This window comes from Camelus dromedarius, chromosome 2 (genome assembly GCF_036321535.1).
Source record: "Camelus dromedarius isolate mCamDro1 chromosome 2, mCamDro1.pat, whole genome shotgun sequence".
Taxonomy (NCBI): domain Eukaryota; kingdom Metazoa; phylum Chordata; class Mammalia; order Artiodactyla; family Camelidae; genus Camelus; species Camelus dromedarius.
Genome location: NC_087437.1, coordinates 36,874,497 through 36,888,288, shown reverse-complemented (window position 1 = coordinate 36,888,288; position 13,792 = coordinate 36,874,497).

Sequence of the window (13,792 nt, the reverse complement as noted above, 5' to 3'; positions counted from 1 at the left end):
AACACAGTGAGCATTTTAACTAAAAACTAGAAATATAAAAAAGAACCATTCAAAGATGTAGGATATAATAACTGAACTGAAAAACTGTACAAGAGAGAATTAACAGTGGATTTGGTGATATAGAAAAAGTGTAATTAATCTGGAAGATAGATTAATGGAAATCACTCAATCAGAAGAGCAAAAAAAAACGTAAAAATATGATAACAATTTAAGGAAAAACATCAAGTGTACTAATATTTGCAATACAGGGGTTCCAAAGGGAAAAGAGAGAAAGAGAAGTGTGAAAAATGTATTTGATAAAATTATGGCTAAAATCTTCCAGAATATGAAGAAGGAAACAGACATCTAGGTACAGGAAGCAGAGAGAATCTCAAACAAGATGAACCCAAAGAGAATGACACCATGACATATAATAACCGAAACAGCAAAAGTTAAAGAGAATTAGAGGCAGCAGGAGAAACATAGAGTCACATAAAAGGGAACCCCTATGAGGCCATCACCTGATTTTTCTGCAAAGACTTTGCAGGCCAGAAGGGAGTGGCATGAGGTATTTAAAGTGCTGAAAGGGAAAAAGTGAAGTAAGTCAGACAGAGAAAGACAAACACTTTCTTATCACTTACATGTGGAAACTTCAAACTAAAACAAATGCATGAATATAATAAAACAGGAACAGACTAGAATAGATACAGAGAAGAACCTATTGAGTAGCAGTGGGGAGAGGGCTGAAGGGAGGGAATATATAGAGGAAAGAGACTAAGAGGTATAAACTACTAGGTTTAAAATAAATAAGATACAAAAAGTGAAATGTGTAGCATAGGGTTTAAAACCAATATTTTATAATAACTATAAATGAAATATCTGTAAAACTATCGAATCACTATGTTGTACACCTGGAACTACGTAACACTGTAAATCAACTATACTTCAATTAAAAATAATAATACTGCCTATTTTTTCTCCTTAGCTCTTACCAAAGTTAAATTTCTACTTGTGCAAGTATTTTAATAATATCTGCCTCACCCATTAGACTTTAGGTTCCCTGAGAGCAGAAATCAAAATGTCACTTAAAAAATATTATTTTATGTTCACTGCTTAGCAGTGTCTCTTTTATAGAGAAACCAAAGAAATACTCACTCAATAAATGAATGAATGGATGAATAAATGTATGCATTGGTGGTTTTATTTCATCTTCAACTCTATGAGTTTAGAATAATTATTGAAGGACTGCATATAACACAGCTGAGATTAAGGACAATTATACAACTTGTTGAAATCATTTGCATGACAAGACCAACAAGAAAACTTGGCTTTTCTTACTATAAATACAATTAATTGTTCCCATACCACACAGACTCACTGTGTTAAAGAAATACCAACATTTACATCAAATTGCACCAAACTATGTGTGTTAGAAACATCATGAACTGTGTAAAAAATCCCTGCTCTTACAGGAGTATAGCATACTGTAAGCATCCTCCCTAAAGAGTCCCTATCATAGTCTTTCCTAAAGTGCAATGTGTTGATAGTCAAAGTATATTAAACCCATCATCGATAGGTTTGGAAATATTCACCTAGAAAAGGCCACTTGAGTCCCCAAAAACAATAGTGAAAAACTGTATCAATGTTAAAACAACTTCAAGTTTCAATTTTCATGTAAGATGTATGATAATGAGAGTCTCACAATGTTATGTGTATAATCCTTAAATAGATGAGACACGGTCTAGGAAAGTTAATTCCTGTTTCCATGGCCTGAATTGAAACTTTTTATTTGCCTGCTATCATTGTAAGATGCCACTCTTTCCATTTTTCTCTTGGTGTGTTGTTTGGTGTGTTTTTTCCTCTGGTTTTGGCTGTCTCCAGATTATATCTGCCTGCATATGAAGAATGAAAACAACTGTATAGATATCATACTTCCCTCAATTGAAGACATGACAATTAATTTCAATAATATTAGATTCATTGGTTAGTCCCAAATTTAGCAGACACAATGCTTATCTAAGAAGTATGGTAAGCATATAATCAATATTCATACAAATATGAAGATAAACTCATTTTGGATTACATGAGGAAGCTGGACATTAGGACAATATTTTTGATAATTATGGTCACTAATCTATTTATGGAATATAAATGCATACATTTCCTCTGAAAAATTTGCAAAGGAGAAACTACTTTTTTGTCCGTCTCATTCCAACAGAGTGTAAACTACAGGAGAGCAAGCATAGTTTTGGTATAATTTATTCCCCCAGCTTTGAGAGCAATGCCAAGCACATAGGAGGTGCTAAACTTTTTGTTAATATGAAAGAACATTAGATAACTTCCTATAGCTTAGTAACACAGGAAGTAATTTGTATAGACATTGTTTTAGCTAAAACAAACAGATTAATGATAGAATAGATTTCTTCAGAATTCATAGTCTTATAGAATTAAGAAGTGGAATTTTGTAAAAATCACATTTTAATTTATCAAAATTGAATGAAACAATGTTTGCAAGAGGAAATACAAGTATTTAAACTCACCTGCTATCTAATGAGGTGTCCTGCAAGGAAAACAGCAGGTTGCAGGAACTAATAATAAAGAACGACTTTTGTTTTTAATTAGATTGAGTTAAAGGCATGAAGTGATAGTAATTTAGAATATGCCCTATTCTTTGCCATGATTAACACATTTTCCTTTCTGTGTTTGCTCAATTTAAAGAGCTGAAGGCTCTAGCCGTCACTCTTTGACACTGAGCTTGTTTTTACCCACCTGAAGAGTAACCTTTTTGACTGTTTGCACATTATGCCTTGAGTGACATCATTTATATAACTGTGAAAAATCATTAAATATGGCTTGTGTAGGAAAGAAAGAATTCTCATTAATTATGCCTGGTCGTGAATTCACTGTGAAGCTTGAGGTTCAGGGCCCTGCACTTGCTGGAGCCCCATTCAAGGTAAAAAGGTTCTCCAATATTTTATAAGTTCCAGGCTCTATACATTTTGTACTTGTCCTTTATTGTTCATATTAATCACTTCAGACATAAAACTAAATTTATCTACATTTTCTGAGACTTACACTTTTTTCCACATAGAGACAAGTCCCTTGATTCTCACACCATGAAAACCCAGTGCCACTAACATTGTTTGATATTTTTGTTTATAACCACCACCTTCTGGTCACATCTGTTTACAACAATTTTGAATTAAAGATAAGTGCTTCACAATTTCTTAGGCTAAACACAAAGTAAATTTCATTTTCTACAATTTTCAAATTTAAAAAAGCCTGTGATGACATATTTACAATCTCTCTGTTTCTCCTTCACATATATATATACATATTGTGTTTTGATGATTTTTGTTTATTCTGTAGATATTAGACCTTTCATCTTTCATAGGTGAATACAATTGATTTTTATGTTTCAAAATATCACATAACAATGTTAAAATTTCCAAAATCGGTTGTTGGTAATAAGATTTTTGTCTAAATTAGTTACCTTCTCATTTTTAAAAAATAAATTTTACTAGAAGAGCACATTATATACTACCTCACCTGCCCCAGCATTTGACACATAATATGAGAATCAGAGTATTTGTAAGTACTACTTCTATACAAGGAAAAAGGTAACTAAATTTTAACTTGTATATTTAACATTTTTTGCAGTAATTATCTGATGAAAATGGTGAAAATATTTCAAAGATTACTTTCCATCACATTATAATTAGCATGAAGATTCCACTATTTATATAAACATAAGTCAACTGTTCTAGTATAGTAATATAAAAAAGAAAGAGAGAAAGAGTACTCAACAGTTGATTCTCCTACCATATTGGGTAACTCCTGCTTATCCTATGACTTTGTATGACAGATCATCACATAATACACACAGAACCATATATATGTGTGTATGTGTGTGTATCTCTACCTATCTATCTATCTACCTACCTACCTACCATCCAACTATCGAAAGTTGTCTTGCAGTATCTTTATTGCAGATCTTGCTGTGGTGTTTTTGGAAGTGGACCCCATAGTTTGGAGACTCCTACTATCTTGCATTTGCTCCTTAGGCTTTCAAAGATTCATATACTTCTCAAATTTGAAAACATCTGCACAAGTTTAGGGTTGAGGTTTCAATTTTTCACAGGATTTTTTGTCTATCTAATCCTTGACAGAGATGAATTTTCTTTTTCCCCCTGCTATCACTGAAGTGTTTTTTTTTTTTCCTTTCCAAATCACTCTTTTGCTGAGAAAGAGCCCTCTAGAATACCTGCTTGAGAGAGATCTTCCCTTCCACTTCTCTTCTTTACATGAGACATGGTCTGGTTTCCTAAACTTGCATGAGCGTGACAATCCCAGTATCTCTCTGTTAGGATCTATTCTGCTTGAATTTGCTTTCAGATAACTAATGGAATTTAAATGAGTTAACAGAATATAAGTGCAAATTAAAATTCATTTTTATTTGGCATATAAAACCCATATATATGAAATTTTGTATGTCTGCGTAAATAGGATAAATGAAATATTATTACCTGTCACTTTGTATTATACTTTATAGATTAGAGTGATAATAGCTCAATATATTAAATACATTCTGGTCTTTTAAATCAAGAATATTGTGTTTTAGATGTAAGAGACATTTGTATGTGTGTCTGATACATAGTTTTTCAATGCAGTATTTGCAAACATGATCAAAGTTTTTAGAGTTTTGAAAATAGGTTGACTTTGGTTGTTTTGGATCAAAGATTTAATTTGCATTCAACTGTAAGCTATTTTTCCATCCTTTATACAAACATAGATTAGACTTTCAAATGAAAGTAGAGAAAAAAAGGGGAAAAAAATGCCTAACATCTCTCTCAGTTAAGGCGAAATGCTAGAGAGAAACAGCCATTTACTACTGGGATGACAAGAAAACACTGTGATGAGACATATCACTGTAGCTGGTTGACCCTAACAGTAAGAAGAGCAGCACTGTTAATAGAATGAAAATAAAGTTTAACTATATGTTTCTTAGCTCCAGAACTGCTACCTTAATGTAATAATACTTACCTTTAGAATTTACTTCACACTTTCTAATGAAAACAACGATTAATACTCATCCTTAATGTAGTAGTTTGTGGAATTAATTTATAAGTTAAATTCATGAAGTTTCCTTAAACAATGGCTTCTCCCAAAAAAGGCTATTAGAAGGCTGAAAATACAGCAGAGAATCACAGAATATTTGGAGAAGAATTCCAAGTGTGATAAGTAATTTGTCAAATAGAAATCTTCCTTGGCATGATAAGAATGACTAGATCTAGTCTGTCATTCCTCCCTTATTTATCTTTTTATTATTTTTATTATTATTACTGTCTTGCCTGATGATCAGTGCTCAGGCTGCCTTGCACTCTAAGTTGCACTGTTAGAATGTACTCCATGCCTGGTCATGAACCCCTCTAATTATCATCCACCACAATCTGTTCTGTGTCACATTCCTTCAGGCCTTGCTGAACAGCAGGTGGTTTAATCTGGTAAAACTGACCAAATTACAGAGTTACGCTTAACAAGCATGATATCCAAAAATTTTTAAATGATAAACTTCAGGTTTTATAAACTGGATAATACTAAATTAGTCTGGGATTTACAAGAAATGAGTAATAGAATGAAAGTAGTTAAAAAGATGCTGCCAAATTCTGCACATTACATTAGCTTAACAGAAAATACTTCATTTTTCCTTAATGTGTCAATTCACAATTCTAGTTTAATATGTCAGAACTATTTAACTACAAATAACAGAAAATCTCAACTCAGCTGTCTTGAATAATGATGAATCTTTTTTCATATTAAACATGGTCAGATATTGAAGAGGTGGCTAGCTCTTTGACACAATCCTATTTCTAAACTGATCACTGGCAAGAGGACTGGGATTGACATAGGTGCTTGTCCAGCCGTGATTCTTTTTCACAGCTGTGTTTGAAATCCACCTCATCTGAAGTCTATGAAAGATACCAGAACACAATTGGGATTCGTTTACTTAGAAGACTGAGAAAATCCACTGTTGGCAAAGCAAATGTAATCTTTTTCTCTTTGTACTAGAGGAAACTCTGGGTTCCTTATCCTTTCCCCTTTTAATACTAAAAACACAAGCAAGACAATGAAATAATTATGTTTATAACTTTTCTAGCTGTTCTTTGCTTTTAGCTAGTCCTCTGCATATTTAAATAGTATAAAATTATGAAACAAAATATTTGCCCATCTGACCAGGCATGTCAGAAAATGTGTAAATTTAATCAAATGTTGTTAGAATGATGTGATTATAGGAAGACAGTTTCTTTGACTGTGGTCCCATGTTTGTTACAGACTGAACCAAATGTTCTTTCATACATACTAATTAGAGGCTTCACTTTGGATAAAACTGTAACAAAATCGCAATGCCTTACATACTAACTAGATATTCCTTTCCCTTTTCTCCCTCTCTCATCTCAATTATCAAGCAAAATTTTCGTGAATACATTGCTAATAAAATCTGCATTCATTCTGTTATCTCCAATATTTTAATTAATAAGGACTCTATAGTATTAAAATGTGCTGCTCTTCACAATTGATTCTAATTCAATAAAAATTAATTTACGTGTGCTATGTACAAGTTTCCATACTAGGTAAGTGCCGTGGGAAATACAGATTAAATTAGTTATAACATATTTTTCACTGTATACTTATTATAGGATATATTGCATTGAAGAGGAGACATGCACATATACCAATAAATATAAATTTATTTATTTCTTTGTGATATAGCTGTAATAAAAGTTAAGATATGCACAAAGGAGAAACCTTAGCAATTTTAACTAACGGAATTTAGGAATGCTTAGTGGAAGATACATAAATTTGATTACAACTTTAAAATTAAGACACTGATAGAGAAATAAAGTGGGAATCTTTATAATTTAAAAATATATGTAAGAATGTTGATTTTACATTGTGCTTATGCAACTACATTGTGCTTATGCAACTACGTACTGCCAAGAAGACATTTCTCCCTGACAACATATTTCCCTTGTCTAATTTTTTCACTATAATATATACAAAAGTTATTCTAAAATGATTAAAATAAAGTTAGTGCAATTAGATCATTTTTCATTAATTCAGTTAGTACCCTTTTCTAGTTTGATAAATTTCCTACACTGTTACATGGTTGGTGGATGCAAAGAGAGAGGATCTCAGTAGTCTAGGCATGGGCTTAGGTGAAAAATAAAAATGGAGATCAGAAGCTTCTCTAGTTTACATGTAGGTGAAAATGGTGAGACAGGCTGAGGTATTGAAATTCAAGTGTTAATGAAAGGAAAACCAATAATTAGGCCCAAAGTCCTGGATTCAGAGACTGAGTGGATAGCAGTGCCACTAACTGAGCCTCGGAAGGCTTGAAATTAGGAACTAAATGAGGAGTTTTACTTACTGAACATGATGAATACAGAGTTCAATAAAATATCTGGTGCTTAGAGAAGAGTTTTGGAATATAAATGTAAAGTCAATAGCCTTCTTTTCCTATGTGATATGTAAAGCCATGAAACTGAATCAGATCATTTAAAGGAAAAATGTCAAAAGACAAAATTAGGAAGTCAAGAAACAAGCCCCATGGAGACCCAATATACAGGGACTGGATGGAGGATCTGGAGAATGAAATGCAGATTAAAGTTACATAGAAGCCAAGAGGAGAGACTGTTCTAAGGAGTAGAGAGTGGTCAACTCTGTAAAACATTGCTTTTCAAGTGAATAAAATGAGGACATAAAAACAGGGTTAAGTTTTTTATAACACTGAGAAAAAAAAGAGGAAAGAGAAAGAAGGCACTAATAAGTAAAATACAAAGTTCTAACAAGAATAAAACTATAGGCAAAAAAGATTAAAAGTGATATGTATATGGGGAGACTATAAGGTAATACTTTTGAAAAATTAGATGAAACACATATATTTCTGGAAAAATAAAAAGTAACCACAGGTGGTGCAAGAGGAAATAGAAAATAACTACTCTTGAAAATGAAGTCTAATCAAACATCTCCATGTCAAATAAACTCTAGATAACTTCTACTAAACTTACAATAAACTGAAAATCCCTACCTTCCATGATTTCCATGTAAAGACAGAAAAACAAGAAAAGCTGTCCAAGTCATTTTAGGAGATTAAGATAGCCATGATTCCAAAACCAATCAAAAGTAATAAAAACCAAGATGATTTAGGTTCATTTACTGTATAAGCAGAGATTCAATAGCTTAAGAACAGCATTTATCCAAATTTAATGGTGTCTCAGAAACAAACCTATATAATGATTAAGTTAGTTTATACCAAGATGGTAAGGAGAATTCAACATCACAAAATCAATTATTATGGATTTATTCCTCATATTAATACAGTAAAGGAGAAAACTCAAATAATTTTCAATAGCTGTTTAAAAAGCATTTTATAATGTTAAATATCAATTTATAATAAGAATTAAAAACAACCTTATAAAGACTATAAAGCAAAAGTTATAGTAAACTCTTGGAGATACTTTTTTATGAGTCTTGTGTGCCTATGCATCTTTCTGTGTACATAAGGAATTCAAAGTTTCTTTAAGCTCTCTTTATCTGGACCAATTTTGGGGGTTTTGAATCAACAAGGTATCTTGAGGATTGTGGGAATAATGTCTCCCTCTCTTGCTCAGTTCCTCTAAAACTTGGGTTCCTCTACTGTAAAGCAGAATACTGTATATAGGTGTTAGCAGGTTTTCTTACTGTTCTGTGAAAGCTGGGCTTAGGAAACCAGTGCAAATGTATTAGTGCCCTTAGTACTGGTATTGCTGTGGGTTGCTCTTGTTCACAAGTGTTGGGTTTTCTGTCAGCATTTGTGAAACTGTGGCAAATTACCTTGTTAACTTGCAAGAAGGGAAACAATGTCATACCCTTCCCAATAGTTGACATAAATACTACACTCAGCATACAATATTAGAATAACTTAAGTCCTGGACATTGCAATAAAATATAAACACATAAATGGTTTTAGTTTCAGAAAGGGAAAATCATAATATTATTTGGAGATACTATAATCATCTATTTAGAAAACCTAATAATAAATGAAAATGAACCATTCAAATTGAAAAAAATTAAATATAAAATGAGCAATTAATAAGCTACAATGACCCTATGAATCAACCTAACAAGGCAACGGAAGTGCTTTATAAAGTAACTATAATACTCCAATAAGAAAAGGAAGAATCTGAATATGTAGAGACAGATATAATACTATGTTAATAGATTCTGTAGCTTGCAATTATAAGTATATTAGTTCATCTTTTAAAAAATGCATATTCAATAGGCAATTAAAATTTTGGAGAGTTTAAGAATACATCAAACATTCTTAACTATGTGTGGAATTTATAATTCATGAATAAAATGTATATTTTTTTTAAAAAGCATTTTTTGTACTTGATATATTTAGTAAAATTTTACAGCAATAATGATCGTAGCACATAAATATGACCATTTATAAATGATGAATTATAGAGATGGTGTGATAAGTAAAGGAAAAATGGATTGTTTAGTAGATACTGATTAAAAATCATTTCACAGAATGGATAAAACTAAAATGTATCTTACTTTAAGACATGTACAAAGATGATCCAAACCTAAATATGGAAGGTCAATATTTAATCCTAAAAGAATAAATTTGTAGAGAATACACTACGTTTTGAAAATGATAAAAAACTTTCTAAACAATAAATTTTTATTCTCCATATAAATTTTAAAATATATTTGATTCCCTTGAAAATGTTGTGGAAATTTTGATTGGTATAAATTATATTTATAGTTTTGCTAGAGAATAATGGATATTTTTGTAATATTAATGTGTCCTGTATAGGACAATAATATCTATATTTTCTTAAGTTCTTTGTATGAATTTTAATCATTTTATAACTTTCTCTTTAAAGATATTGTGTTTCATAATTTATTTTTACTCCTAGAGACAGTATAGAGCTGTGGTTGAGTGATAAATCTGTACCAATTCCAACTAGCTGTTTGTCTTTGGTTACATTGCTTAAACTCTTTGTGCTTTGGTCTTCTCATGTTTATGTATAAGCATGATTATAATGACTATAATAGCCCTTAAATCCTAGGGTTATCATTAAAAAAAAATTTACTAATATATATATAAAGTATATATTTATATGTAAGTATATATTTATATATAACAATACAATAATACAATATAATACAATTATATATAATAATATAATGATACAATTTATATATAAGTATATATTTACATATATTTTATATATTTATATAAAGTATATATAAATATATATTAATGTCTAACACATAGCAAGTGTTAAAATTAAAGTCATAATCATTATTGTTAATACTTTAATTTAGGAAGTCACCATAATGAAAATGATATATTTGATTATAATAGTATTAAAGATTAGACACGATACACACAAATAATAGGTAATATAACTAATAGAATACACCTTATTCTATAAAACTGACATAGCATATTAACTAAAAATACAAGGACTTTCTGCAATTCAACAAGAAAATACAGAAAACACAAAAACTGGGCATGGATAGGGTCACAGAGTGGAGATGTGAATGGCTAAATAGTGAGTAGTTGCTCAACTTCCACTGAGATTAGAGAATTCAAGAAAGAGAGAGATAGAGAAAGACTGACAGAGGAAAGGAAGGAGAGAGAGAGAAGAAAAGGAAAGAAGGAGAAAGAGGAAGAAAAAGACTGATCTTCCAGCTGTCAAGTAGCAAAAATTTGGGGATCAGTTAAGGCCAAATATCCGTGAATATAGCAAGATGTAAGAATCTACCTGAACTATGCACTTTTGGGGAGGTATAACCCTTGCGAGTAATTCTGACAAGCAATTTGACAGTTCATAGTAAAATTAATTATGCATATAATCAAGTCCTAGTAGTCAGAAAAATTTTACATGTTTCATTTCAGAACATTTACGATGGTATTTTTCCTAGTACTTTCCTATGAGCATGGAAATAGGTAATCTTGGTGAACATTTAGAGAATTGGTTAAGCAAAGTGTGTGGATGATACTATGGCTTGCACTGCAGTTAGTAACAGCAAATCAAATGCACAGATAGCAACATTACACATTTTAGAATTTTAAAAATACACGAGTCAGCACAGGTGAAGGGGCGGAAGGGAAAAAGTAGTATATGAAGCAGAAAAGTGAAATGGCTTAGCCCACTGCTCATTATATGCCACGTAGTGAGGAATAAGATGGATTATTTTGTACCATCTAAAATAAAAAATAATGGTAAAAGGGACAATACTGACTTAGAAAATGTGGAGGTAATTGTTGAACTTAAAAACAGTATTTCTAACGAAATGAACGGGAAGCCAGGATAAATTGGGGTGGTAAGTAAATAGGTTGTATGGATGTACAGAGAGAATTTGTTGACATTTAACAACTTTTGCTCTGTGGGGACTGGGAAATAATGGAATGGATGGACATTTATATGGGTACAGGGAGGGCTACTGTGGTTGCTGTCATTCAGGGAACTTACAATATTATTTGGGAAACTTAGAACATTTTTATGTTCATGTTTGTGGAGAGAGAGAGTGATGATTTAGAAGAGAGGGTGTCTGGAGAAATAATGTGTTTGGAAGTTAGTGAAAATGTAATCCAGAGAATATGTAAAGTTATTTCCATTTAACAATAGAAGGGAGACATCCTGGTTACAAAAAGGACAGCTTTCAGTACAGCTTGAAGATTTGGTGGTAGAAGCATAAGGATTCAATTTTCTTGTACTTGATATTTATCAATGGAATGTTAGATCATGCTACTAGCTTGGATGAGAGGAAAAGAACTAAGGAAGGAAATTTGAGCAAGGAAAACATAACAAACAACAGCTTTTGAGTAGGAAAGTAAACTTAATTAATACAAGAACATTGCAAACTTGCCAGGCAATATTCAGAGCTTATTTTAACCCTCAGATCAGGAAATCATGTAAATTTTGTAAGATTGACTGCGATGGAAGAACTTACGTTTAAAAAAAAAAAAGTGAAATAAACATTGTGACAGATCATGGAATCTAATGCACACAGGAAGAAAATGTAAAGTATAATGGATCTTAAATTAATGAAAAAAGGTGAGATCTTCAACAATCAAAGGATTGTTAGTCTCCCTATGATGAGTGATGTTGATTAAGAAAACTTGAACAGATAAGTTAAATGTCTAAGAGAAGCCAAATGTGCATTATTTACATTCAAGGCTTTTGAAGAGGGGTAGTTTGGGATGACTGTGGTCCAGGGTGTGACAGTGGAAATGTGGTGCGAAGGTTGAATGAAAGAAAACTATCAAGTCATCCAAGTTCGTGTGATGGTCATCAAGAATTCTGGATGAGGAGACGGAGAAGATGGCGGAGTAGAAGGATGCTTGCAGGTCACCCTCTCCCACAAATACACCAAGACCCACATCTACAGACCCACTCAGCCAACCAGAGCACCTGTGGAACTCCGACAGAACATCGCCCTCTTCAAAAGATAAAGACGCCAAAAATCTGGTAGGAGAAAAGGAAAAAAGAAAGAACAAAAGGCAAAGCAGCGCGGGACGGGTCCCGCGGGGAGGGAGCGGCAAAGGAGGACTGGCGCTCGCTCGCTGGGTCTCCCCTCTCCAACTGAGAGGCCAGCGGGACGGAGGGGGAGCCTCCGAGGCTCGGATCTGTACAGAGCAGCCCTTGACTAACAGAACTAAGTTAAACGGACACAGAGCATCCCCCCGACACCCAGCCTGAGACGCGGCAGGCAGCGGGGGGCAGGGCCAGGCTGCACAAGCCAGGTGGAGGACGGAAGTGGCTGCACGGAGGCAGCCCAGGGGGAACAAAAGGGGCTGCCCGCCGTGGCTGTGGGTGCACAGGGCAGAACAACCTGGGCCCTCCGTAAAACAGCAAGGTTGATGTGCTCTCGGGGGAAGGGTGCACACCCCCATCTCTGAAAACCCACGGAAAGTTTTCGGGGGAAGAGAGGCGGGGCTCAGGCACAGCCGCCACATCCTCCGCGCTGAGCACTCAGGCGGGGGCGAAACCTGCATCCGCACGGAAGGGCTTAGCAGCCTCAAAGGCCAGACTGAGACTGGCCTACAGCCAGGGGCAGATAGGATCCTTCCATCCTGGTCCCTCAGAGAACTTGCTCCACAAAGACAAACAAGGAGCTGGGTTTTGGCTCGGAGCAGGGACAGGGCTGTCCCTCGGTCTTCCCCGAGCCCACCTGCAGAGCGCCGACCAGGGCAGAGCGCGCAGCCGCACAGAGAGCGGAGCTACCGGCGGCGCAGGTAGAGGGAGAGCGGCCCCCCCGCCTTTCGGGCAGGAACACAGCCCCTGACCGAGGTGCTGGGAGGGGGCACGACCCGCCCTCCTACCCGGCCAGTCTGCAACATCTGACTGAGGCATCGGGAGGGGCAGCGACCCGCCTGCCCACAGCAGAGAGCTGCACCTGACCCAGTGTTAGGAGGAGGCGCGATCTGCTTGCCGACAGGTGCTGGGAGCAGCACAGAAGAGGGCGCCAACGGAGGGCCTCTGAAAACAGCAAGCTGAGCTTCCAAAACAGGACAAAGACAGAAAAACTTCACAGTAAAAGCACACAGACTCCAGGAGAACACCGACAACCCCCCCCCCCCTTTTTTTAATCTGTTTTTACCTGTTCTATTTTCTATTACTCTCTTAATCTTTACTTCTTAATTCATTTCTATTTCTCTTGGGTTTTGATGTCCTGCTATTGATTAGACACAGGTTTCAAATACATCTGTTCATCTCCCCCCCCCCTTTTTTTGTAAAGGTTTCAAAAG